Raw genomic sequence first — 24,835 nt, forward strand, 5'->3', positions numbered from 1 at the left:
GGCATCTGGAAGAACCTTCCTCAGAGAGAGGAACAATAATCAAATTAGTAATAATAGTGATAGTAATGTTTTTAAAATGCTGATTAAATATGAGACAATATGCTAAGTGGTCTATAGTGAGCTCAGAACAACTTAAATTAATTAAAACAGTCTTCAAACAACTTTAAGAGATGGGTGCAATTATTTTCTCCATTATACAAAAGGGGAAGGTGAAACAGAATGTGTCAGAGATCCTGCCTGCACCCACACAGTTAGCAAGTAAGGGAACCCAGGCTGCCTGATTCCAAACCCTTTGTTCTTTTTTATATTTTTTATATTTTTTATTTCAGCTTATTATGGGAGTACAAAAGTTCAGGTTATATGTATTGCCCATGTCCCCCCCCATCCCCCTGAGTCTGAGCTTTAAGCGTGTGCATTCCCTAGACAGTGCGCATCGCACTCATCACGTAGGTATGCACCCATCCCCCCAGTCAGAACTTCAAGCGTGTCCATTCCCCAGACAGTGCGCATCACACTCAAGTAGGTATACACCCATCCCCTCCCCCCAGCCCCCACCTCTGTCCGATACCCAATTGGTGTTATTCCCAAATGTGCACTTAGGTGATGATCAGGGAAACCAGTGCTTGGGCAACTTCACGAAACCCCTTTCAGCAGGAGACTAGATGATAATAGGTGGTGTGAAGACGATGAATCTAGAAAAGTAAACAAGGATGGAAAAATGAAAGGTATGCCAAGCTAAGGAGTTAGAATTTTATCCTGGGGGCAACAAGAACTCACTAAGGACTTAATCAGGAAAGTGATATGCCTAGATTTTTCTTGGTCAATCCTCTGAGCAAAACAGGACTTCTAGTGATGAACAAAGAATCAGTGTAATGCCAACTGAAGGTGCATAAGCCATGGAGAGAACCTCCTTGTGAAAGGCCTGCCCAGCTAGTGATTCTCTTAGTTTCTGCAGCTTAATTAAGTAGCTGGGGGATAGAGAGGTAAGGTGTATGGAGAAAAACTTCTTCAAATTGAGAAGGTTGCAGGAACAGACAACAAAGTCTGGAAGCCAAATTAGGAGAAATAGCTAGACTAGGAATTTGGCCTTTTTTGACACAATAGCCATTGCCTTATGTTTACACACTTAATATTTGGTAAGATAGTCTTATAAAATTATCTCATAAAAACTTCACAATAATCCTGTGCATACTGGAGGAAATATTAACTCTATATCACATGAAGAGAAATATATTATTTAATACTTAAGGCTCCCAGCTAGTAAGGAGAGAAGCCAGAATCCAAACACATATCTCCTCAATTTAAGTCTAGGTTTTTCCTATCGTTATCTCAGGTGGGAACCATAATAGCAGTGGCCTCTGCATCAAGCCAATGTTTCTCATTTATTGCTAAAATATTATGCAGAACTACCAGGACATTGCTCTGCCAGAAAGTCCATTCTCTACTAAAGTGCCTTCCTATTCTAAGCAAGTGATTATTGCAAGGTGCCTCCTCAAGACCATGGGTGTGGTTCAGTATTTATCAATTTGGCATCAAAGTTTATTTAGATATTGCAAAAAGCAAAGTATATTAGTATATTGGAAAGTAAACAAATTAATACAAATCTCTTAAACTTCTAATTTTTACTTTGGAAGATGCTTGGAATTTTGACTCTGCCAGTCCAAACAGCAACTCTTTTTAGAATTTATATACCTTCTTTTTTTTAGGGAAACAGGCTTTCTTCCCCATCTGCTTTATCCTATTACAGAAGAACTGACTGGCAATAAGTTATTAGAATCATGCATCTAGAAATGCTTAATTTATACCCTTACTTACCCATACAGTGCCTTGCTTACACTAGACCCTAAATAAATGTTCGTTTATGAATAAATAAATGATTGGTTCCTACTACCCCAATAAATTTAAATTTTATGAAGCTTTTCTCCATATGTTAAACAGTGCTGGATGCTAGGAATATAGAAATGTCTAGTCCAATCTCAACGACTGACTAGTACATTGACTCACAATACTGTCTTCTCTATAAATCCACCTGGATTCTTAAAAAAAAAAAAAAAAAACACTGATGCCCAGGTCTCAAGCCCAAAAATTCTGTTGTAAATGGTCTAGATTAAAGTCTGTTTACTGTTTTAAAAAGCCGTCCAAATGATTCCAATGTGCAGACTCAGTGGGGAAAACAGATCGATAAAAAGGCAAATACAGTGGTGTAGTGATTGGCACCCTGGTTCTGGAGTCTCTGAGTTCAATTGTACTACCTTCCTCTCCCTAAGTTGTGTGATGATTTACCCAAACTCTCTGAGATTCAGATTCCTCATCCATAAAATGGGAGCAATAATCATACCCAGCTTCTAAGATTGTTGGGAAGAATAAATTGGATAATTCAAGTAAAGCACTTTGTTATATCTAAAATACAGTAGCCACTCAAGTTTCATCAATTATTATTAGTGTTTTGTTTGAGGTGGGTAGGCTGAGTGTGCTACAGGAACACACTGAGAGTTAGAGAAGGCCTCTCAGTGGGAAGCTGCTTCATTCTCTGATAGGGTGCCACCATGATTTCATTGCATAAAACAGAGGCCAGTTATCATTCCTGGAATAGTGACCTCACCAGGGATCACTTGAATCCTCTCCAGCTACGTGGGTATCAAAGCCAACAGAGTCTATTTGATTGCTTCATCTATATAATGTGATGAAAGTCCCTTTTTTCCAGGGTTATTATGAGGATGAGATGAAACAGTCTTACAAAAGTGCCTATCACATAGTAGGTCTGCAACACATTAGCCCATTTCCCTATACCATGAGCCACAAAAATATGCCCAGTAAAGCTTAGGATGACTCTTCCATTATGCATTTCTTACCAATATATCTAGCCACCTAGTATCAGAAAAATCTCATGTGTTTATTTACTTATTCATCCATCTATGTGATAAATATGTATGTGGCTACAGGGGTGAATCAAGAAGACACAATTCATGATCTTAAGGAGCTGACATTTTGGCAATAGGGTCAGAGTAGAGGCAACTAATTGCAAAATGAACTACTTTTCCATTAATTTGTTCTATACTTAATTATCTTAGTTATTGTGGTAAGTGCTATAAAGATACATAGAGGGTCAGAGAGGCCTCCTTGTGGAAATAACTTTTTAGTTGGATTTTGAAGAATGGGTAGGAACTGATTGGGTGAGGGGGAAGGAAGAGTGTTTCAGGCACAGGGAGAACATGTAAGGAGTTAATGCCCTAATACATGGGGAGACATGGGGAATTGAGAAGGCCTGTGCCTCTGTAGCACAGAGAGTGGGCAGGGGAGTGTCCCATGAGGTTGGCAAATGATACAGGGTCAGCTTCTGCATGGCCTCAAAGACCATGTTAATTATTTCTATCTTCCCCTATAAACAATGGGGAAATCTGCCAAGATTATTATAATTTAAAAAAAATGCACCAAGGGGAAAGGTGCTGTTCATAACCACAACTATCTCCTGAAGAAGGTGGAATCTATTGAAAGGATGCCTTATGTCTTCAGGGCATATGGAAGATCTGGGTATCCAGGTTGGAGTTGGAACCTATGAAGAGTTGAGTGTTTTATCAAATGAAGTGAAAAGAACTCAGAGATCCTGGGGAAATCAGGGAAATGTGAGGTGAAGAGAAGATGTGGAAAGTAGAAAGAGGAGAGAGAACCAGGACATGATGAAGGTTACTCACTCAGCAGGTTGGGAATCAGAGAAAAATCCCTGGTAGTGGGGTAGCCTGAAGGGCTTTGAAGACCATGTCTAATGAAAATATATAAATATCAAACCTTTTATGGAAATCTCAAAATTTGTATAAGGTCCATTATACTGATTGCTATGTCTAACTGATTGATTGATTGATTTCCTTTGTTTTGCATTAATCTAGGTGTGTTAATTTCCTACTGCTGCTCTAATGAATTACCACAAACTTAGGACCTTAAAACAATGTAAATTTATTATCTTGCAATTCTTGATGTCAGATTCCAAAATGAGTTTCCCTGGGCCAAAATCAAGATATTGGTAGCCTCTTGCTCACTATGGAAATTCTAGTACAGAGTCCATTTCCTTGCCTTTTTCAGCTTCTAGAGCTGCATTCCTTGCATTCCTTGGCTTATGGCCCCTATCCCCATCTTCAAAGCCAGCAGTATGGCATTTTCAAAAATCTCTTTTCTCTCTGACCTCCCACCTTACTCTTATAATGACCCTTATGATTACATTGGGCCCACTTAGATAATCCAGAATAATCTCCCCATCTCAAGATTCTTAACTACCCTGCAGGAGACGCTGGTGTCCTTTGTCAACAGAATTAAACTTACCTGCCCCAGAAGTCAGAGAAGCTGGAGGAGGATTTAGCGGAAGAGAGGTGACCCAGCAGAGAAATAAAAACACATGTGAACTGCAAGTTGACACATTACAAAGCCATCACACTTAAATCAACAGAGAAAAAAGTGCTTTCATCTAACTACAAGTAGTTTACTGTGGCTGGAGTGGTTTAGGCTCCGATGTGTATATAGGAGTGGGTGAAGGGTAAGGTAGGAGGAGCGAAAGATGAGCCCGGAGCCTTAAGTCAAGCAAGATCATTGAAAAGGTTTCATAATCCAGGACAAAGTGTTTGACTGGATCCTGATGGCTATGGGGAACACTGACTATGATGGACTATCCAATCTTCATTGTAAAAAGTTTAAACCCATTAGCAGAGCATAATCTTCCCTCCAGTCTCAGCTTTCCCCATTTTTCTTTCCTATTCACAATTGCATCCACAATCTCCTCAGCTTTTACCTACCTTCTTATTGCCTCAATGTCTTCACCTGGAGTACGTTTCCCTCCCCCATTTCTCCTTCCCCTTCATGTTCCAGGTCCTCCCTTGTAAATACTTCCCCAGGTAGTATTCCTTTCAGCAGTATAGAAATGACCACATTGTGTGTCACTAGACTGCGGCCATCCTGAGGACAGAAACTTTGTCTTTATCATCCAATGTCCCTACTGCCTAACACAGTGTCTGGCAGTTAGAAAGACTGAATCAACTTCCAAGAGCCTCTCATTAAACGCTTTGTTTATATATTTTGTCTATTGTCTTAGTGGGTTTGATAAGGTAGGGCTTCTGATCATTTTCAGACATAAAGAAGCACCAGATTTCTCAGACTTTTATATTTGAATAGGGAATTAAGAAGAAACCGTAAAAGCTTCAAGAGTCCTTCAGGAAAGCATCTACAAATAGATTCAAGTTATCAAGAGTGAAAGAAAAATCATTTCCCTTCTAAGGACTGCTCCTGCTCCAAGGAATTATTGAACTTTTCATTCTTTGCTAAAATGTTGCCATCATTCTCTTCTGTGAGGCACTCTTTATCATTCTTGATATCTTTACTCTCCATAGCATTTTCTATCTGGTTTTTGGAGGGCAAGTTATAAAGAGGCTTCAATTTTTTGATGTAGAAGAGCTTAAAAAATCTTTGGAGATTTTGTTTAACAGCTGAGGAGGTTATTGTATGCGATACTTCCTTGATAATGTTGTGGGTTCTTTCTGCCAACTCCTTGATCACAGGGTCTTCGTCTCGAAGCACTCGTTCGATAGCTGTAACAGTAGAAGAGACCTTAGTTCAAGGCATCTCTCCTTTAGAGTCCAAAAAGCTCTAATGCTAAATAGCCTACTACCTTTTACAGTGTCCCCCCCCCTTCTCCATCTCCCCTCCATTTACTTTCCTGTCATTTTGTTACCTTTATTAATAGCATACAGCAAGTTTTATCTTCTATTTCAGTGGTGGGGAACTTTTTTATGTTGGAAGGCTGCATTAATTTAGCCATAATCAAATAAGGCCACATTCAAGAAACTTCAACTAGATATACTTAAAAGTGTACATTATTTTGTAAAAATCTAACTATTATGTACTTAATAATTAAAAAAATGAAAACTACTGGTTAATTTTAAAGCTAACTAACCTTTTAATGACTTTATTTTGTCTGCTTTTTGTTGGAAGGCATTTGACTATTTGGTTGCAGCATAGGGGTCTGCAGTTTCAGTTGATCCTCCAGATGAGTATCAGTCATTTGTGACCTTAAGGCATCTTTTTTTTTTTTTTTTATTTCAGCTCATCATGGGGGTACATAAGTTCAGGTCATATACATTGTCCATGTCCCGCCCATCCCCCCGAGTCAGAGTTCCAAGCGCGTCCGTTCTCATTCTCCAGACAGTGCGCCTGGCACTCATCATGTAGTCATACCTCTATCCCCTCCCCCCCCACCTCCCCGGGTCTGCACCTTCAAGCATGACCATTCCCCAGACGGTGAGCAAAGCACTCATCACGTAGGCATACACCCATCCCCTCCCCCCACCCCCCCATCCCAGTCTGATATCCAATTGGTATCCTTCCCCGATGTACATTTAGGTGATGATCAGGGAAACCAGTTTTCTGGTGAGTACATGTGATGCTTGTTTTTCCATTCTTTGGATACTTCACTTAGTATAATGGGTTCCAGCTCTCTCCAGGAGAACCAAAGAGATGTCGTATCATCGTTATTTCTTATAGCTGAGTAGTACTCCATGGTATACATATACCACAGTTTACTAATCCATTCGTGGATTGATAGGCACTTGGGTTGTTTCCACATCTTTGCGATTGTGAATTGTGCTGCTATAAACATTCGGGTACAGGTGTCTTTGTTAAAGAATGACTTTTGTTCTTCTGTGTATATGCCCAATAATGGAATTGCTGGATCAAATGGTAGGTCTACTTGAATCTGTTTAAGGTATCTCCATATTGCTTTCCATAGGGGTTGCACTAGTTTGCATTCCCACCAGCAGTGTATGAGTGTTCCTGTCTCTCCGCATCCACGCCAACACGTGTTGTTTTGGGATTTTTTGATAAAGGCCATTCTCACCGGAGTTAAGTGGTATCTCATTGTGGTTTTGATTTGCATTTCCCTGATGATTAGGGATGTTGAGCATTTTTTGATACGTTTTTTGGCCATTCTTATGTCTTCTTTTGAAAAATTTCTATTCATGTCCTTTGCCCATTTTATGATAGGATTCTTTGATTTTTTCTTGCTGATTTTCCTGAGTTCTAAATAGATTCTTGTTATCAGTCTTTTATCTGATGTGTAGTATGCGAAAATTTTTTCCCATTCTGTAGGCTGTCTGTTTATTTTCGTGACTGTTTCTTTGGCTGTGCAGAAGCTTTTTAATTTAATCAGGTCCCATTCGTTTATTTTTGTTGTTGCTGCGATTGCCTTAGGGGTTTTCTTCATAAATTCTTTGCCTAGACCAATGTCTGTGAGAGTCTTTCCTACATTTTCTTCTAGAATTCTAATCGTTTCCCATTTAAGGTTTAAATCTGTTATCCACCGTGATTTGATTTTTGTGAGAGGTGAAATCTGTGGGTCCTGTTTCAGTCTTCTACATGTGGCTATCCAGTTTTCCCAGCACCATTTATTGAATAGGGACTCTTGTCCCTAGAGTATGTTTTTGTCTATTTTGTCAAAGATTAGATGGTTATATGAGGATGGTTTTATATTTGGGTTTTCTGTTCTGTTCCACTGGTCTGTGTCCCTGCCCTTGTGCCAATACCAAGCAGTTTTAAGCACCACAGCTTTGTAGTATAGTTTGAAGTCTGGCAAATCAATACCTCCCATTTTGTTTTTATTGCTTAAGATTGCTTTTGCTATACGGGGTCTTCTCTGTTTCCATACAAAGTGTATAATTATTTTTTCTAAATCTGTGAAAAATGATGTTGGAAATTTAATAGGAATTGCATTGAATCTATAGATTACTTTGGGTAGTATAGACATTTTAACGATGTTAATTCTTCCAATCCATGAGCATGGTATGGATTTCCACTTATTTATGTGTCCTGCAATTTCCTTCCTTAGCATTTAATAGTTCTCTTTATAGAGGTCCTTTACCTCTTTAGTTAAATATATTCCTAGATATTTTATTTTCTTTGTTGCTATTTTGAAAGGTATTGAGTCCTTAATTTGGTTCTCTGATTGAATGGTATTGGCATATATGAATGCCTCTGATTTGTGTGTATTGACTTTGTAACCTGAGACATTACTGAATTCGTTAATTAATTCCAGGAGTCTCTTGGTTGAGTCCTTGGGGTTTTCCAGATACAACATCATATCATCAGCGAAGAGTGAGAGTTTGATCTCTTCTGTCCCTATTTGGACACCTTTGATTCTGCTCTCTTGTCTGATAGCTCTCACAAGGACTTTCAATACTATGTTGAAAAGTAATGGGGACAGTGGGCAGCCTTGTCTGGTTCCAGTTCTGAGTGGGAATGCTTTCAATTTTTCCCCATTCAGTATGATGTTGGCTGTGGGTTTGTCATATATGGCTTGTATTATTTTTAGGTAGGTCCCATTTATGCCTATGTTGTTAAGTGTTTGTATCATAAAAGGGTGTTGAATTTTGTCAAATGCTTTTTCTGCATCTATTGAGAGGATCATATGGTCTTTATTTTTGCTTCTATTTATGTGGTTAATTACATTTATAGATTTTCGTATGTTGAACCACCCCTGCATCTCTGGGATGAAGCCTACTTGGTCGTGATGAATTATCTTTTTAATCAGCACTTGGATACGATTTGCTAGGATTTTATTGAGAATTTTTGCATCTACATTCATGAGAGAAATTGGTCTGTAGTTTTCTTTTTTTGTTGCATCCTTTCCTAGTTTTGGTATCAATGTCATATTGGCTTGGTAGAATGTGTTGGGGAGAATTCCATCCTTCTCGATATTGAAGAATAGTTTATGTAGGATGGGCACCAGTTCATCTTTGTATGTATGGTAAAATTCAGGTGTGAACCCATCTGGACCAGGGCTTTTCTTTTTGGGAAGGTTTTTTATTGCTGTTTCAATTTCAGTTCTTGATATTGGTCTATTCAGGAATTCTATTTCTTCCTGATTGAGCGTGGAAAGGCTGTGTGTTTCTAAAAATTTGTCCATTTCCTCCTCATTTTCCAATTTGTGTGCATAAAGATTTTTGTAATATTCATGGATAATGTCATGGATCTCTGTGGCTTCGGTTGTGATTTCTCCTTTTATGTTCCTGATGGAAGTTATTAAAGATTTTTCTTTTCTGCTCTTGGTTAGTCTAGCCAGTGGTGTGTCTATTTTATTTATCTTTTCAAAGAATCAACTTTTTGTTTTATTAATTTCCCTTATAGTATTTTTGTTGTCTTTTTCATTTAATTCTGATTTGATCTTAACAATTTCTCGCCTTCTGCTGGGTTTGGGGTCAGTCTGTTCTTCTTTCTCCAGCTCTTTGAGTCTATTCATTAAGTTGTCTATTTGTAAGTTGTCTGTCTTTTTGAAATAGGCATTTATGGAAATGAATTTTCCTCTCAGGACTGCTTTAGCTGCATCCCATAGATTTTGATAAGTTGTGTCACCTTTGTCATTTAATTCAAAGAATGTTTTGATTTCTGACTTAATTTCTTCCTTTACAAAATTGTTATTCAGAAGAAAGTTGTTTAGCTTCCATGACTTTGAGTAGGAATGAGAGTTCCTGTTAGGGTTCATTATTACTTTTATTCCATTGTGATCTGAGAAGATGCAGGGTATGATTTCTATTCTTTTAATTTTTTTTTTAGACTTGCTTTATGGCCTAGGATATGGTCAATCTTAGAGAATGTTCCGTGAGCCGATGAGAAGAATGTATATTCAGTGGATTTCGGGTAGAATGTCCTGTAGATGTCAGTCAGGCCCATTTGTTCTAGCATTCTGTTTAAGTCTACTATGTCTTTGCTTATTTTCTGCTTGGAGGATCTGTCCTGTGCTGTCAGTGGGGTGTTAAAGTCTCCAACTATTAAAGTGTTGTTGTCTATCATTTGGTTTAGATCGAGTAGGATTTGCTTTATGAATCTGGGTGCACCTAGATTGGGTGTATATATATTAAGTATGGTTATGTCTTCTTGTTGAATTGTGCCTTTCACCAGTATGTAGTAACCGTCTTTGTCTTTTATTACTTCTGTTGGTTTAAAGACTAAGTTATTGGAAACTAAAACTGCCACACCAGCTTTCTTTTGGCTACCATTTGCTTGAAATATCAAGTTCCATCCTTTTATTTTCAGTCTAAATGCATCTTTGCCAGTTAAGTGTGTTTCCTGAAGGCAGCAGATGCTTGGTTTGTGTTTTTTTATCCATTGGCCCAGTCGATGTCTCTTGAGTCGGGAATTCAGGCCATTGACATTTAGTGAGAGAACTGATAATTGGGACAGATTTCTGTTTATCTTATTGGGTAGAACTTCTTTTCTATGTTTTCTCTCTTGAGCCATTGTGGTGGCTAGAATTTGATCTTTAGTTCTTGGGTGGTTTTACATTTGTGGGTCTTTGTTGTGATGATCCGTGTGTAACTGTCTTTTGAGTACTTCTTGGAGGGGTGGTCTTGTCTTGGTGAATTCCCTCAGTCCTTGTTTATCTGAGAATGTCTTAATTTCTCCTTCATATAGAAAGCTTAGCTTAGCTGGGTACAAGATTCTAGGCTGGGCATTATTCTGTTTTGGAAGAGTGAGAATGGGGCCCCAACTTCTTCTTGCTTGTAAAGTTTCAGTTGAGAAATCTGGCGTAATTCTAATGGGTCTCCCTTTGTATGTTACTTGTTTCTTTCTCCTTACAGCTCGAAGAAGGGTCTCTTTAGTGGATATTTTGGTCAGTCTGACGACTACGTGGCGTGGTGTTTTCCTATTTGCTATGAATCTACCAGGGGTTCTTTGAGCTTCTTGAACCTGTATATCTAAAGTTTTAGCAAGGCCTGGGAAATTTTCTTCTATTATGTCTTCAAATAGTTTATCCAGCCCTTGCTTATTATCTTCTTCACCTTCAGGGATGCCTATAACTCTCACGTTAGGTTTCTTCACATAATCCCACATTTCTTGAAGACTCTGATCTTTTTTCTTATTTCTTTGCTCTATCTCTGTGACTGTCTTATTTAATTGGAAAGAGTTATCTTCGATCTCTGAGATTCTGTCTTCTATTTGATCTACCCTGTTCTTGAAACTTTCCACTGTGTTTTGTAGCTCCCTGAATAAATCCCTCATTTCTAGGAGTTCAGTTTGGTTTTTCTTCAATATGTCTATTTCTTTAGTGAATTTTTCTTCCAAATCCTGGAATTTTTTTGCGGTTTCTTTGCGTTGGATATCAATTTTTTCTTGTATATCATTCAGCTTATTTATAACCCAAGACTGAAATTCTTCTGGCAACATGTTGGTATTCTGAAACTGGCTTGTGCCAATTGGAGGAGAGTTGGTATTTCTCTTTGGGGGCGAGGTTTCCATTTGGTTTTTTGTGCTCCCCATATTTTTCCGCTGAGCCCTTCCCATCTGGCTCTATCGTTAGATCTTTTCTCACAGCTTTAGTCTAGTTAACAGCACGTCTTGCATTCTGTTCTTGGGCTGTGAAATAGTCTAGGTATGTTGCTTCCTTTGTCTATAGGGGGAGACTGTTGTGTGCTGTTTAGAGTTTGTTTTCTATCTCAGTTGGGGGACTGCTTCTGATGGGTCCACCCCCAGAGGGTTGGCTTGACCTAAGACCAGTTTGGCAAGTTAAATCACTGTGTTGTGGACTTTCAGTTAGTAGGCAGGATTCACACTATTTGTAAGCAGAAAGCCTCTTCTCCCTCTCTTTTTCTTTCCCTTCTTTCTTCTTCTTTTTTTTTTTCTTCTTCCCCCCCTGACTTTTGGTTCTTCCTCTGGATGTGTGGTTTCTGTCTCTTTCTGCAGGAAAGACACTGGCTAGGCAGAGGAGGCAGTGCCCTCACTCCCTCAGTGCCCCAGCTGCTGCAGCTCCCACGGGCAAGGGTCTACACTGTCCCAGTGTTCCCAAGGTCCGGGCTCCACACTCTTGCGTCTGGGGAAGCACTCAGTGTTCACACCTGGGAAGGGGACCTGGAGAGGGTCTATGGATCAGGGGATGGCGCCTCCTGGGGAGCTGCCTGGCACCCTATGGCTCTGCAGCAGTTAGACCTTGGCCCGCACAATTGCTGCTGCCCACCCGCAGATCACTGGTACTGGGGGGCAATATTCAGGGTCCAATAGGAACCAGAGCTGGGGGTCTGGAGCACTCAGGAGTATACAGTAGCTCCTGGGCTGGAGGGCCACCGGAAAGGAAAAAAAGAAAAAAAAAAAAAAAGAGAGAGAGAGAAACAATATGAATAACAAGGAGAATAAAGAGAAAACAAGAAAGAAAAGAGAAAGAAAGAAAGAAAGAGAGAGATTAAAAAAAAAAATCTCGCTTTAATATTTCTCGCTCGCAGCCCCTCGCCTCGGTGCAGGTCCGCGTCTGTCCCTTTAAGAGATAGGGCACCGGCACCGCGGAGACCCGCCAGAGTCCAAGGTCCTTTCCGCTTAGCTGTGGGAACCGAGATGGCGACTGCGCGTCTGCCGGTTGCAGGCGCCCGGGGAGAGCTTTCAGAGCTCGGCAGGCGCCAGGGCCCACAGCGGCTCCCCGGCCGGAAAGCCGCCGTAGGGGGAGAAAAGAGCAAAAAAGTCCCGCTTTAATATTTCACGCTCGCGGCCCCTCTCCTCGGCGCAGGCCCGCGTCTGTCCCTTTAAGAGATAGGGCACCACGGAGACCCGCCAGAGTCCAAGCTCTCGCCCGCCTATGTCACCTGTCCTCGGAGCTCCAGGTCTCCCGCGGTGATTCTGCACCGATTTCAGTCAGATCCTTGACCGAGTGGATGTGGGGGTCAGTGGGGAGATCAAGCCGCTCTGCTGTGGGGCTGAACCCGCCCCACTCTCTGGTGAGGCAGGTACGGCCGTCCCGCACTCCGCTGTCTGTTTTCCGTCCCGCACTCTCCAAGTTATCTCGGTCTGATTTCCCACTCGCCTCTGTTTTTTCCTGTTCCCTGTGTCCGACGGTGATTCTCCGTGGGTTCACCTCACCCTTCCTGTGGAGGAGCAATCCTCCAGCGTTGTGGCAGGTGGAGATCCACGCCTTCCTCTCCGGGAGCACAAATCCAGGAGGTCACCTCCACTCCGCCATCTTGCTCCTTCCCTTAGGGCATCTTGATTTGGGTTAGGTAGGAGAATGTAGATTCACAGCAATAAGCATGGAAAAGCAAGAAAGCATTTTTTTGGGCATGTTGCCAAAGGCATGGGTATTCTACTGCATTTTTCCATATTTCAATTGGATCTTTCTTAGCATTAAACAATGACTTTAAAATGTCATCTACTGAGAGCTTAACCAATTCCATGTGTAGTTCTTTAGGTGCCTTGGTAATATCAACTAGGTGAGGCTGACATGTTAATTTGAGTGTGATGTCATGATTCTCAAAGTTAGTGACCTTTTCATTGTATTCTCCAATTAATAGGTCTATAACAGCTGCCTATTCTTCAAATGATTCTCATATATCATCCTGCTCATCAATGACCTTTGCTAACTGGGAAAAATGTTCATCTGGAATTTCCTCTTGAAGAAGAAGTGTTTTGAAAAAACAGATAGCTTTTTTCAAAATGCTTGGATTTTTTTTTGCCACATATCATATATAGACTTACTTTTGCCTTGCAAAGAAATATTCAAGTCGTTTTGATTTGACATGATATCACACAGAAATGCTACATTTCCTGTACAAATCTTTCAATAATTCACATTGCTGACTGTGTTCTTCATAAAATTTAACTATATGTTCTGACAGAGATAAAATTTTAGCTAACACCTGTGCCTGTGATAGCCAACGCACTTTAAAATGATATGGCAAATTCACACTGAATACCTAATCCTTCAACTTTAGCATGTTAGAAAACTGACAATACCATGTTGCATTTGCACGAATATAGTTAACAATACTTATAACTTGTTGCAAAGTGTCACTTAAATAGTAGCTTTAGCACAGAGATTTTTGCAAGATTTAATGAAAAGAAATGAGAGCCTAAGTATCTATTAATATTCTTTTTATCTGTGCAACAAAATATTCATGTTTTCCGGTCATGGAAGGTGCATCATCTGTGCATATACTCACTAAATTTACCAAATTCAGTCCAAATTCATAACATTTATCTTGAGAGTCGTTGAAGATTGCTGTGTTCTGTTCACAAGAGTGCCCAAAGTGAGTAACACTTCATAGCAAAGAAAATCTTCTGTTATGACCTGAATGAAGTATGAAACCTGCACCAAGTTAGTAGTATCACTTGATTCACCCAAAGAAATTGAATAATATATAATATATATTTTCCTTTCTCTAAATTTTTTTATTATTTTTTATTTTTCTGGAGATGGATTCTCGCTCTGTCGTCCCAGCTAGAGTGTGGTGGCATCATCATAGCTCACTGCAACCTCAAATTCCTGGGCTTAAGCCATCTTCCTGCCTCAGCCTCCTGAGTGGCTGGGACTACAGGCATGCACCACTACCACTGGCTAATTTTTTCTTTTTTTGTAGAGTCGGGATCTTGCTCTTGCTCAGGCTGGTCTTGAACTCCTGCGCTCAAGTGATCCTCCTGCCTCCACCTCCCAGAGTGCTAGGGCTATAGGCGTAAGCCACCATGCCCGGCCATATATTTTCCTTTTGAAATATTGCATGAAGTTGTTCTGTTAAGTGGAAGGCTAATTCATGCTGCTGATCAGTTCTGTTTCTCCTTGAAAGAGGCAGTTTTTTGTACTTTGCAATGTTATTAGGGTTTAAGCATGCTACTTCATTAATGCATTCTTTCACAATTTCTACATCACTGAATGGCTTCCCTCCCCTGCCCTGCCAAGTATATAAGCTACTTTGTAAGTTGCTTCAGTGGTATTATTTCCAGGTCTTATTGCTGCTTGAAAGAATTGTCTTTGCTTTTGCTTTTCATCCTTTTATTTCTGCAATATGAACTTTCACGCCTCTCCCTCTAATTTAAAATAATTGTGGTCCTTCGGAGTGTTATAATGCTGATGAGTACTGAATTTCTTTAATGTTGATATTGCAGTATCACAAAGCAAACAAATCATCTTATCTTTAGCAGAAATAAGAGCATATTGCAATTCCCAATCCTCATTAAAAAATCTGTTTTCTTCCATCAATGTTCTCTTGGTGTTCTTTGACATGATGGGCTGGTAAGCAGACAGAATTAAAAAATACTGTAGAGCTGTGCAACTATTCACAAATCCCACTTCAAACAGAACAAAAAGCTGATAACAAACTGGCATATTCCACCCCCATAAACTCTCACCAACCAGCCTTGTGAGGTAGTGGCGCCAGTCAGATGTGGGAAGTTAGAAGTAAATCATGAGCAAAGCAGCCATCAATTTTGCCCTATGACTTATGAATATTCTAATTGTGCCAGTTAATCTGAGAGGATTATTTCATTGATACTTATTTTATTCTTCCTTATTTTAAATATGTTCATTTGAAAAAATAAAATAAAAATAAAAAGACGATGTATTAATATAAAAATGTATTAATAAAAATAAAAGTATTTGTTCTGTAAAATTTGGATTCAGTCAAAAGGCTGCACTTAAGGACCTAGGAGGACATATGTGGCCTTGGGGTTGCAGGTTCCCCACCCCTGCTCTATCCCCAGCAGACTCCAGTAAAAGGAAAATGGAAATATTCACTAAATATTTACTGAGTACCTTTCATGTGCTAAGCATTCCACTAGATAGCATAAATATATGTTCATGAACATATATATATTATATTGGTCATAATTACAAAAAAGTTGAAATAAGCCTAAATGTTCATTAATAAGGAATGGCAAAAAATTATGAATATCATAAAATGAAATAGTATACACATCAACATGTTGTGGATCCATATTTCTTGGCATGGAAAGATGTTTACAATATAAAGGTAAGTAAAAAAAGTTTTAAAATGGTTATGATAGTTTAAAATTAAATATGTAATAGCTTATGTTCTTTAAAAGCATCTGGGATAATACATATACCAAAATGCTAGTATCATTATATCCAGATAATTGACTGTGAGAAATTACTATTTTCTTTCCTTCCTTCCTTCTTTCTTTCTTTCCTTTTCTTTCTTTCTTTCTTTCTTTCTTTCTTTCTTTCTTTCTTTCTTTCTTTCTTTCTTTCTTTCTTTCTTTCTTTCTTTCTTTCTTTCTTTCGAGAAGGAAAGAGGAGTTCATTAATTTGCCAGCAAATAAGGAAAATGGCAGACTGCCATCTCAAAGTACCATTTCCTAATCATAAGCAGAAATACAGAGCTTTTAAAGGGATGGTTTTCAGTTCTAGGCTATTGTTGTTCAACTATAGTTGATGATTCTGATTGTCCCATCTCCTGCTATCCTATTTCTGCCCACAGTCCCAGGACTTCCACTGAGGACCTCCACCTGGACAGTTCTGTTGAGCCATCTCCTGTAGCTCAAAGAACAGAAGACATTCCCTGCTCCTTCCAGCCACTGACTTGACACAAGGATACAGGTACTTCAACAAGGGGAGATTTAGAAAAGAATGAGAGGAGAAGCAGCAGAAAGAAGAGGAGGATAAAAAGAAGAAAAAAATTATGAGAAAGATGGAGAAAGAATTCTAGTGCTTGGCATTTAGCAGGCAGTCAAATATGTGCTGAATCAATGAGTGATAAATGAATCAAAAAGGAAGGAAGATAATGATGTGTCAATGTAGGTCCATAAATTGTAACAAGTGTACCACTCTGGTGGGTGATGTTGATAATGGGGGGCGGCTGTGCATGGGTGGGGGCAGAGGGTACATGGGCAATATCTGTACGTCCAGCTCAATTTTGCTGTGAACTTAAAACTGCCTATTTTATAACTAACCTGTTGGTAATTCTGGCCCCAATGGGGCAATGGACAGAGGCTAAGAGAGAGATCCCTAAGACCCAAACAGTCTGATAGAATCATATTACCCTTAAGTTCCTCCTCTGCAAATGTATTGTGCAATTGCTAGCCACTAAAATGTAAATGCACTGAGGGATGAGACTTTGCTTTATTTGCTACTCTATCCTCAACAGCTAGAATAGTGCTGCCACATAAGCGATTCTGAAAACATATTTGTTGGATGAATGAATGAATGAATCCTCAACTTTTTGTAGTTCCTAAGGGCTCTAGGATGATAGTTAGGTCTCAGACAATGAGAGGGACAAATGAAGAGAGTGACACAGGGAGAGAGAATGAGAGAAATAGAATAGAAAGAGAAAAAAGATGCCCTTTAGCCTAGTCCTTTGGTTGTTTTCCCCATAATCACCCACCTACCACTACTACCCTCCCCACATCCGGGACCCTTATGGAACTCATATGTGAATAGACTCAGACACAGTAAATTTATTTATACCTATGCATACAGATTTCATTATAACCTCAATACTTACCCCCAAGCATGACTTCAATTTCATCTGTGAGGAACAAATAGCCACCCACTTTTGTCAAGTATCCTATACACAAAGTAAAATTAAAGTTACCCCAAAATACATTCTCTGATGTTATCTGGTTACCTTCTTTGCTTTTTACCAAAGCAAAAGATCTCTAGATTATCCTTAAGTCATCTTTTACTGATTTCAAACAATTATTTTTTCATAAAGTTGTTTATTATAATACATGTATGTGTATAAACATACATAAATCATATTGGACTGCTCAATGAATGACCACAAAGTGAACACATTAAAGCTATCACCCAGGTTTTTAAAAGACTATTAGTGGCACCCCCAAGCCCCTCTCAATCTCCTCCACCTTTCACAATACTTTCTTTTGTGTCTGCTTTCTTTTGCTTCACATTGCATTGTGAGAGTCATCCATGTTTTTTCATGTAGCAATAGTTCATTCATTTCCATTGTACATGGCAAAGGCTATCAGATAAAGTTTTCTTGAAACACAGCCATGTACATTGACTCATGTTTACATATTATCTATGACTGTTTTCAGTCTACCCGGCAGAGTTGAGTAGTTGCAACAGAGACCATATGGCAATCAAAGTCTAAAATATTTACTGTTGAGTCTTTTTTTTTTTTTTTTTTTGGTACTATTGAGTCTTTAACAGAAAGATTTTGCTGAACCATATTGTATGACAGCCCACCTTATGAATGCAGCGTTTTTGTTTTTGTTTTTTTAATCCATTCTGCTGATATGGACATTTGTGTTGTTTCTAGTTTAGGGCTATTATGAATAATGATGTTATGGGCATTCTTGTACGTGAAGTTTGGCATGTATTTGTATAATTGCTGTTTGCTATATAACTAGGAATGGATTTACTGGGTAATGGATATGCTTATGTCAACCTTAACGGTTACTGGCAAACAGTTTTCCAAGGTGATTGTACCAATTTTTACTCCCACCAACAGTGCATGAACATTTCTATGCTCTATGTCCTCTCCAATATTTAACGCTATTAATCTTTTTCCTTTCAGTCATTCTCATGGGTTTGGTGGTAGTATCACATTGTGGTTTAATTTGCATTTTGTGTTGATTAGTAAGAGTTTTGTGTATTTATTGGTCATTTGGATACCTTCTTTTGTGAAATGCTTATTCAAGTAAGTCTCTTGCCAGTTTTTATACTGAGTTACCTCTTCCTTATTTATTTGTAGGCATTTGTAAATTCTGGATACCAATCTTTTCTAATGTTACATGCCTTACAAATATCTTCTCCATCCCGTGGTTAAACTTGCCCATTTGTTTTTTTTTTTTTTTTGATGCACAGAAGTCCCTAATTTTAATGTAGTCTAATACCTCATCTTTTCATTTATAGTTAGTGAATTTTGGTGTCCTGTTAGGAAATCTTTCCCTGTCTATTCTCCTATATTTACTTCTAGAAGCTTTATTGTTTCACCTTTTGCAGTTAGATCTATAGTCCAGTTCGAATTATATGGCATGAAGTAGGGGTCAAGATATTTTTATTATGTATATACCTGTGTAACTGACCTTGCACCATTAAGAGAAAACTTGTCCTTTTTCTTACTGCTTGGCAGGGTCACCTATATCATAATTTGTGTGTGGATCAATGTGTTGACTCCATTTGGTCTATCATTGTGCCACTACCACACTGCCTTCATGTATTAATATAATGTTTCTTGATATCCTGTGGTATAAGTCCTTCGACTCTGTGCCCTCTTTAAATTATCTTAGCTATTCTCAAATCTTTAAATTTTCACACAAAATTTATGATCAGCTTGTCAAATTTCATACAGACCCCCACAAAACGTGATGAGATTTTGTTTGGGATTGTATTGATTCTGCATAGATCAATTTGGGGAGAACTGAAATTGTTACAATATTTAACCTTTCTATCCATGACCACGATATATCCCTGTATTTAAGTCTTTATAAAATTTTCTCAATATTTTCTGGTTTTCCATGTATTTGTTTTATATATCTTCGTTTAGTTTTATTTCGGGGTACTTGATGATTTTTGGTGCTATTATATTTGGTATTTAAAAACAATTTTCTAATTATTTATTGCTTGTGTATAGAAATCTAATTGATCTTTATATATTGATGTTATATCTAGAAAACTTGGTAAATTCATTTGTTAATTAGAATAATTTTTCTTAATTCCTTCCAAAAATTTAAACATGCAATTACTTATCTGCAAATTTTGAAAGTTTGATTTTCTTTTATTCAAATTTGGGTATTTTATTCTTGCTATTGCCTTATTTTAGTTTTGGAAAACTCTTGGTGATTTTCTCTTCAAATAGTTCTTCCGTTCTGTTCATTCTTTCCCCTCTCTGTTTTTGGAATGCCTGTGTTAGACTGTTTAATCATGTTTTGTGTTATCTTATGCTCTTTTCATATTTTTCATTTTTATTTCTTCATTTTGTCTTGAGGTTGAATATTGTATTCTGACATATATAATTCTCTTTTAAACTCTTTCTAATCTGCTGCTAATTTCATCCATTGAGTTCTGCATTCCTTCTCATTATTTAATTTAATATTTTGAATATAGCAATCATATTTATTTTAAAGTTCATATCTAATAACTTTAATAACTACACATCCTGAATTCCATTTCTATTGATTTTTTCTTGTAATTAAAAAATCTTTATGTATGTCTGGTTATTTTTAATTAAATGTCAGCTATTGTGTATAAAATTTTGTGTAGATAATATGAGTCTCTGGGCAGTTTATCTTCTCTCAAAGAAGATTTATTTTTGCATTTGTCAGACAGTTAGGCTAGAGATATATCTCCTTAAGCCAACTAGGAAATTAGATATTTAAGGCTTCAGTCATCATGAGGGCTGGCCTATTTCTAGTTTTCTCCTAGGTTGGGGCCATCAGAAATCCCAGCTGAATGCCTGGGAGTGTTTACTATGGTTTCTCCTCAATGTTAGTCCACCCCAAGTTTTGTTTCTTTAGCTCAGTGAGACAGCTAAAATTTCTGCATAGTTTCTCAGCCTCTCAACTACCATTTTTGCATTTAGAATTGGTAAAACTTAAAATGTAAAATAATCTCTAGATATCAGGCCTATTTCTTTTGGATTCTCTATTTTGTTCTGGATTACTGCCTTTATAAAAGTTCTCCTAATGTCTTCAGAAGTTTTTAAAATCTCCCCCACCCCCCGACTTTTTAAATTGTTTTTAGCAAGAGCCAGGCCTAAAACTAATAAGCCAATCATTGCTAGAAGCAGGAATTTAAAGTGATTTGAAATATTAGAACTGGGTAAAAACAAAATGCTACAAAGGATTGAACCGCTCCTATATGCTAGACACTTTCATGGGTGCTTTATTTCAATTAATATGCACAGCCATTTTGTGAAGCTGATCATATTATCCTTGTTTTACACTTGATAAAACCAAAGTTAATAGAGATTAAGTAATTTGGCAAAGGTCACATGGCCAGTAGGTGTTAATTCTAGGATTGAATGCAAGCTTATCTATTTTTTTTACAGTGTAATAAGAATATAAAATTTATTTTCCTGTTGTATATATTTAAGGCATACAACATGATTTTTTAATTAGTTTTTTTTTAATTCAGAGTATTAGGGTGTACAAACACTTTGGTTATATTAATTACCTTTGCACTACCCGAATCAGAGCTGCAAGCATGCCCATCCCCTAGACAGCATGAACTACATCCCTTAGGTGTGGATTTACCCATCCCTTCTACCTCCCTCCCACCTGCCCAAGACCTGATGAATGTTACTTCCTATATGTGCACATTAGTGTTGATCAATTAGTACCAATTTAATGGTGAGTATATATGGTATTTGTTTTTCCATTCTTGTGACAGTTAACTTAGAAGAATGGGCTCCAGCATAATACAATATGTAGTTCATCATTTTTTTTTTATGGCTGAGTAGTACTCTGTGGTATACATATACTACATTTTGTTAATTCACTCATGTATTGATGGGCACCTGGGTTGTTTCCACATCTTTGCAATTGTGAATTGTGCTGCTATAAACATTTGGGTGCAGATGTCTTTTTTATAGAATATCTTTTTTTCCTTTGGGTAGATGCCCAGTAGTAGGATTGCTGGATAAAATGATAGTTCTACTTTTAGTTCTTTGAGGTACCTCCTTACTACTTTCCATAGAGGTTGTACTAGTTTGCAGTCCCACCAGCAGTGTATGAGTGTTCCTATCTCTCCATATCCACAGCAATGGCAACATTTGTTGTTTTGGGACTTTTTGATAAACGGGTTCTCACTGGAGAGTGATATCTCATTGTGGTTTAGATTTGCATTTCTCTGATGTTTAGAGATGTTAAGCATTTTTTCCTATGTTTCTTGGCCATTAGTCTGTCTTCTTTTGAAAAGTTTCTGTTTATGCAACATGATGTTTTGATATAAATACACCCAGTGAAATGAATACTGCAGGCAAGCAAATTAACATATCTATTGTCTCACAGTTACTGTTTGTGTTTTAAGTGTTCTTTTAGGTAAGAATTTCCTAAAATCTACTCTCTTAGAAAATTTCCAATATACAATACAATATTATTGACTATATTTCTCATACTGTGTATTAGATCTCTAGATTTATTCACCTTATATAACTGCAAATTTGTACTTTTTTACCTACATCTCCAAATTTCTCCCTCCCCTGCCCCTAGTACCCACCAGTCTGCTTTCTGTTCCTATGAATTCAACTTTTTTCAGATTCCATATATAAGTGAGATCATGCAGTATTTTTCTTTCTTTGTCTGGCTTATTTCAGTTAGTGTTATGTCCTCTAGGTTCATCTTTTTTTGTCTCAAATAGCAGTATCTCCTGTGCTTATCTTACTCTTAAACCAATATTTTATGTTTTTTCTCTGCTTCAGTTAAAATAGTGACTAGGAAATTCACAATAATCATTTCCATAATACAATCTACAGTTAGCAGAGCTTAAGATACTCTTATTGGCCAGTGAAACACGGGCTTAAAAATTTAAGAATAATACTTGTAACAAAAATTTGCATTGTGAGGGTGTCCTTAGTTAGTGTGCCTTTCTGTCTGTTTAATTTTGTATTCCAATGCAATTTCTTTTAGAATTAGATGAGGTTGCAAATAAATGAATGAAATTTTTTTATGCTAGCAAGTATTAATTCCCACTTATGCCAGATTGTTTCTTTTTCTTTAGTGTTCTTACTAAAACTGCTGAGGTTGAGCCAACCACCCAGCTAATGACTAGATTTTTAAGACTTCTTGGCAGCTGGGTATGACAGTATGTCTATGTTCTGGGTCAGCAATCATTTAGCATAAGTGATATTTTCTCTTTAAAGGAATGAGTGTGACCTCTTGATATTTTTTTCTTTCTAATCAGCTGGAACGTAGAAGTGGTTGCAGGAGCTGGAGCAAACGTTTTGGACCTGATGTGGAACACTGTGTGATGAGAATGCTGGCACAGAAAAAGAGCTGGCTCTAGTCTACTTATATTTGGACTGTTGCATGAGAGAGAAATAAATTAATATCTTGTTTAAACCGTATAGTTAGTTGTTTAAGCCATATTTATATTTGAATCTTTCTTCCAGCTGCTGAAACTTATTTCATGAATACAATATTACCACACACACAAAACACAAAGGAAGTGGAGAAATTAGGTAAAAACACCTGAAAATTAAATGGCTCTACTGATATCATGTTTTTGAAAGTCACAAATGAACTTTCAAACAGAATTTGATGCTTTGGAAAACATGGCAGATTAACCAAAATGGCAAGGCCCAGGTGGGTAACCAAGTGATCTCAGGTGTGAGGCAGAATGTAACCGGTGGTGATGGGCAGTGTGGTGAACAGGGGGTACAGGCTCCATCCACAAGTCGTTACCATGCCGAAATGCAGGTTCAATGTAAGTCAATCTTCCTTTTTTTCATGAATAATTGGATTCCCAGATATTTATGTGGAAACTCTCAAATTTTAAGTGTTAACAATTGTAACATACTCCTAGCTGTCAATCCAATATCATTGTCCCCTTCTCACCCACTGAAATAATATTTCCAACCATCTCTTGAACTAATGGTGATCTTGTGACAATTCTGGTCATTGGGACTATAAGATAAGTCACTGGCAGTTTGAAGACAGCTTTGTAAAACTGGGCTGATACAGTTGGAAAACACACCTTTTGTTCTTTACTTTTTTGCTTGTTCCTTGATATAGCACTGTTGAAATGCTGAAGGTAATCAGAAAACACAAATGAGGATAAAAGCCCCATGCTAAGAGTGTACAGTGATGCAATGACTACATATACACATTGTTTCACACGTGTGTGTGTGTGTGTGTGTGTGTGTATGAGGATACATTCTCTTGAGAGAAGATTACTGAGTCAAAAGAATATGCATTTCTCCTTTTGTTGAATGTTACCAAATTCCTTCTTAGAGTTAGTAACAATTTATGGTCTCACCAGTAATATAAGTGCTCACTTCCTGCAACTTTGACAGAATTGTGCAGTATAAAAGTTTTGATCTTTGTCTACTTGATGAACAGAAACATTTCATTTTAATTTGCATCATTTTTTAGATGAATTTGTGAAAAATGCACTTTTAGGACACAAAATTTTTTCATGTTCTTTGTCCATTTTTCTACTGGACATTTGTTTTTTCTTATGGATTTGTAAAGATTCTTTAGAGAATGAGAATTCACCATTTTTCTGTGACAAGTATAAACATTTCATCCCAATTTGGCTTTTGACTTTGTTTACAGTGGATTTGCCTTGCAAAAATGTTTCATTTTTCCATAGCTATCAATCTTTTCTTTATGGCTGCTTTCAACTTTTACTTAGAAAGATCTCCCCCATCCCATGATTGTAAAGAAATTTTTTTATATTACTTCATCTAATTTTATTTATTATTGTAGTTTCATTTTTAGCATTTGAACTTTTGACCATCTGGGATTTATTTAGAGGAAGGAATGAAGTAGGAATAAGATTATTTTAAAAATTCCAGATGGCTCACCATGTGTCCCAATACCATTTAAGGAATATTACATATTTTCATCACTGTAAGTTAAAACCAATGATTCACTTTCTAAAATATTGTGTGTTTAGGGGGTTATTTCTGGATAATATTTTGTTCCATTTATCTGTCCATTCATTCCATGTGATTTTAATTACTGTAGCCATGTTAATGTCCAATAGGGCTAGTCCACAGTCATTATTCTTTTTGGTTAGAATTTCCATTATTCTTACATGGTAACTTTTCTACATTAATTTTAGAATCAGTGTGTCAGTTTTGGAAAAATAAACCCTATTAATAAATTCATTTCAAAAAGAATTGACACACTTTTATTTTGATTTTTTCTTTCCCCAGATAGGGTTTATATCTTTTTATTTATTCAATTCTTCTTTGTGTCCTTCAGTAGTGTTTGCTAATTTTCTTCAAAAAAATACTGTATACATTTTAAAGTTTATTTTTAGATTGCCCTCCCTGCCTTCTCTATGTTCATCCTTTCTTCTTTCCTTCCTCCCTCTCTTCATTTCTTTCTTTCTCATTTCCTTCCCTCCTTCTCTCCCTGCCTCCCTTCAGGAGCCTTTGCTTTTTCTTTTTCTTCCTTCCTTTCT

At 37.6% G+C, this 24,835-nt stretch overlaps 1 long non-coding RNA gene across 1 annotated transcript in view; it reads left to right on the plus strand.

Moving 5' to 3' along the window:
• The window catches only part of LOC123635321, a 40,612-nt gene extending 17,860 nt beyond the window's left edge, over positions 1-22,752 (plus strand). Inside the window, exons 2-3 of the long non-coding RNA XR_006734096.1 lie at positions 16,221-16,339; positions 22,607-22,752. This is a non-coding gene — a long non-coding RNA (uncharacterized LOC123635321). The remainder of the gene's footprint in view (positions 1-16,220; positions 16,340-22,606) is intronic.
• The last annotated feature ends 2,083 nt before the right edge of the window (positions 22,753-24,835 follow it).

This window comes from Lemur catta, chromosome 3, assembly GCF_020740605.2.
Source record: "Lemur catta isolate mLemCat1 chromosome 3, mLemCat1.pri, whole genome shotgun sequence".
In the NCBI taxonomy this organism is placed as follows: Eukaryota; Metazoa; Chordata; class Mammalia; order Primates; family Lemuridae; genus Lemur; species Lemur catta.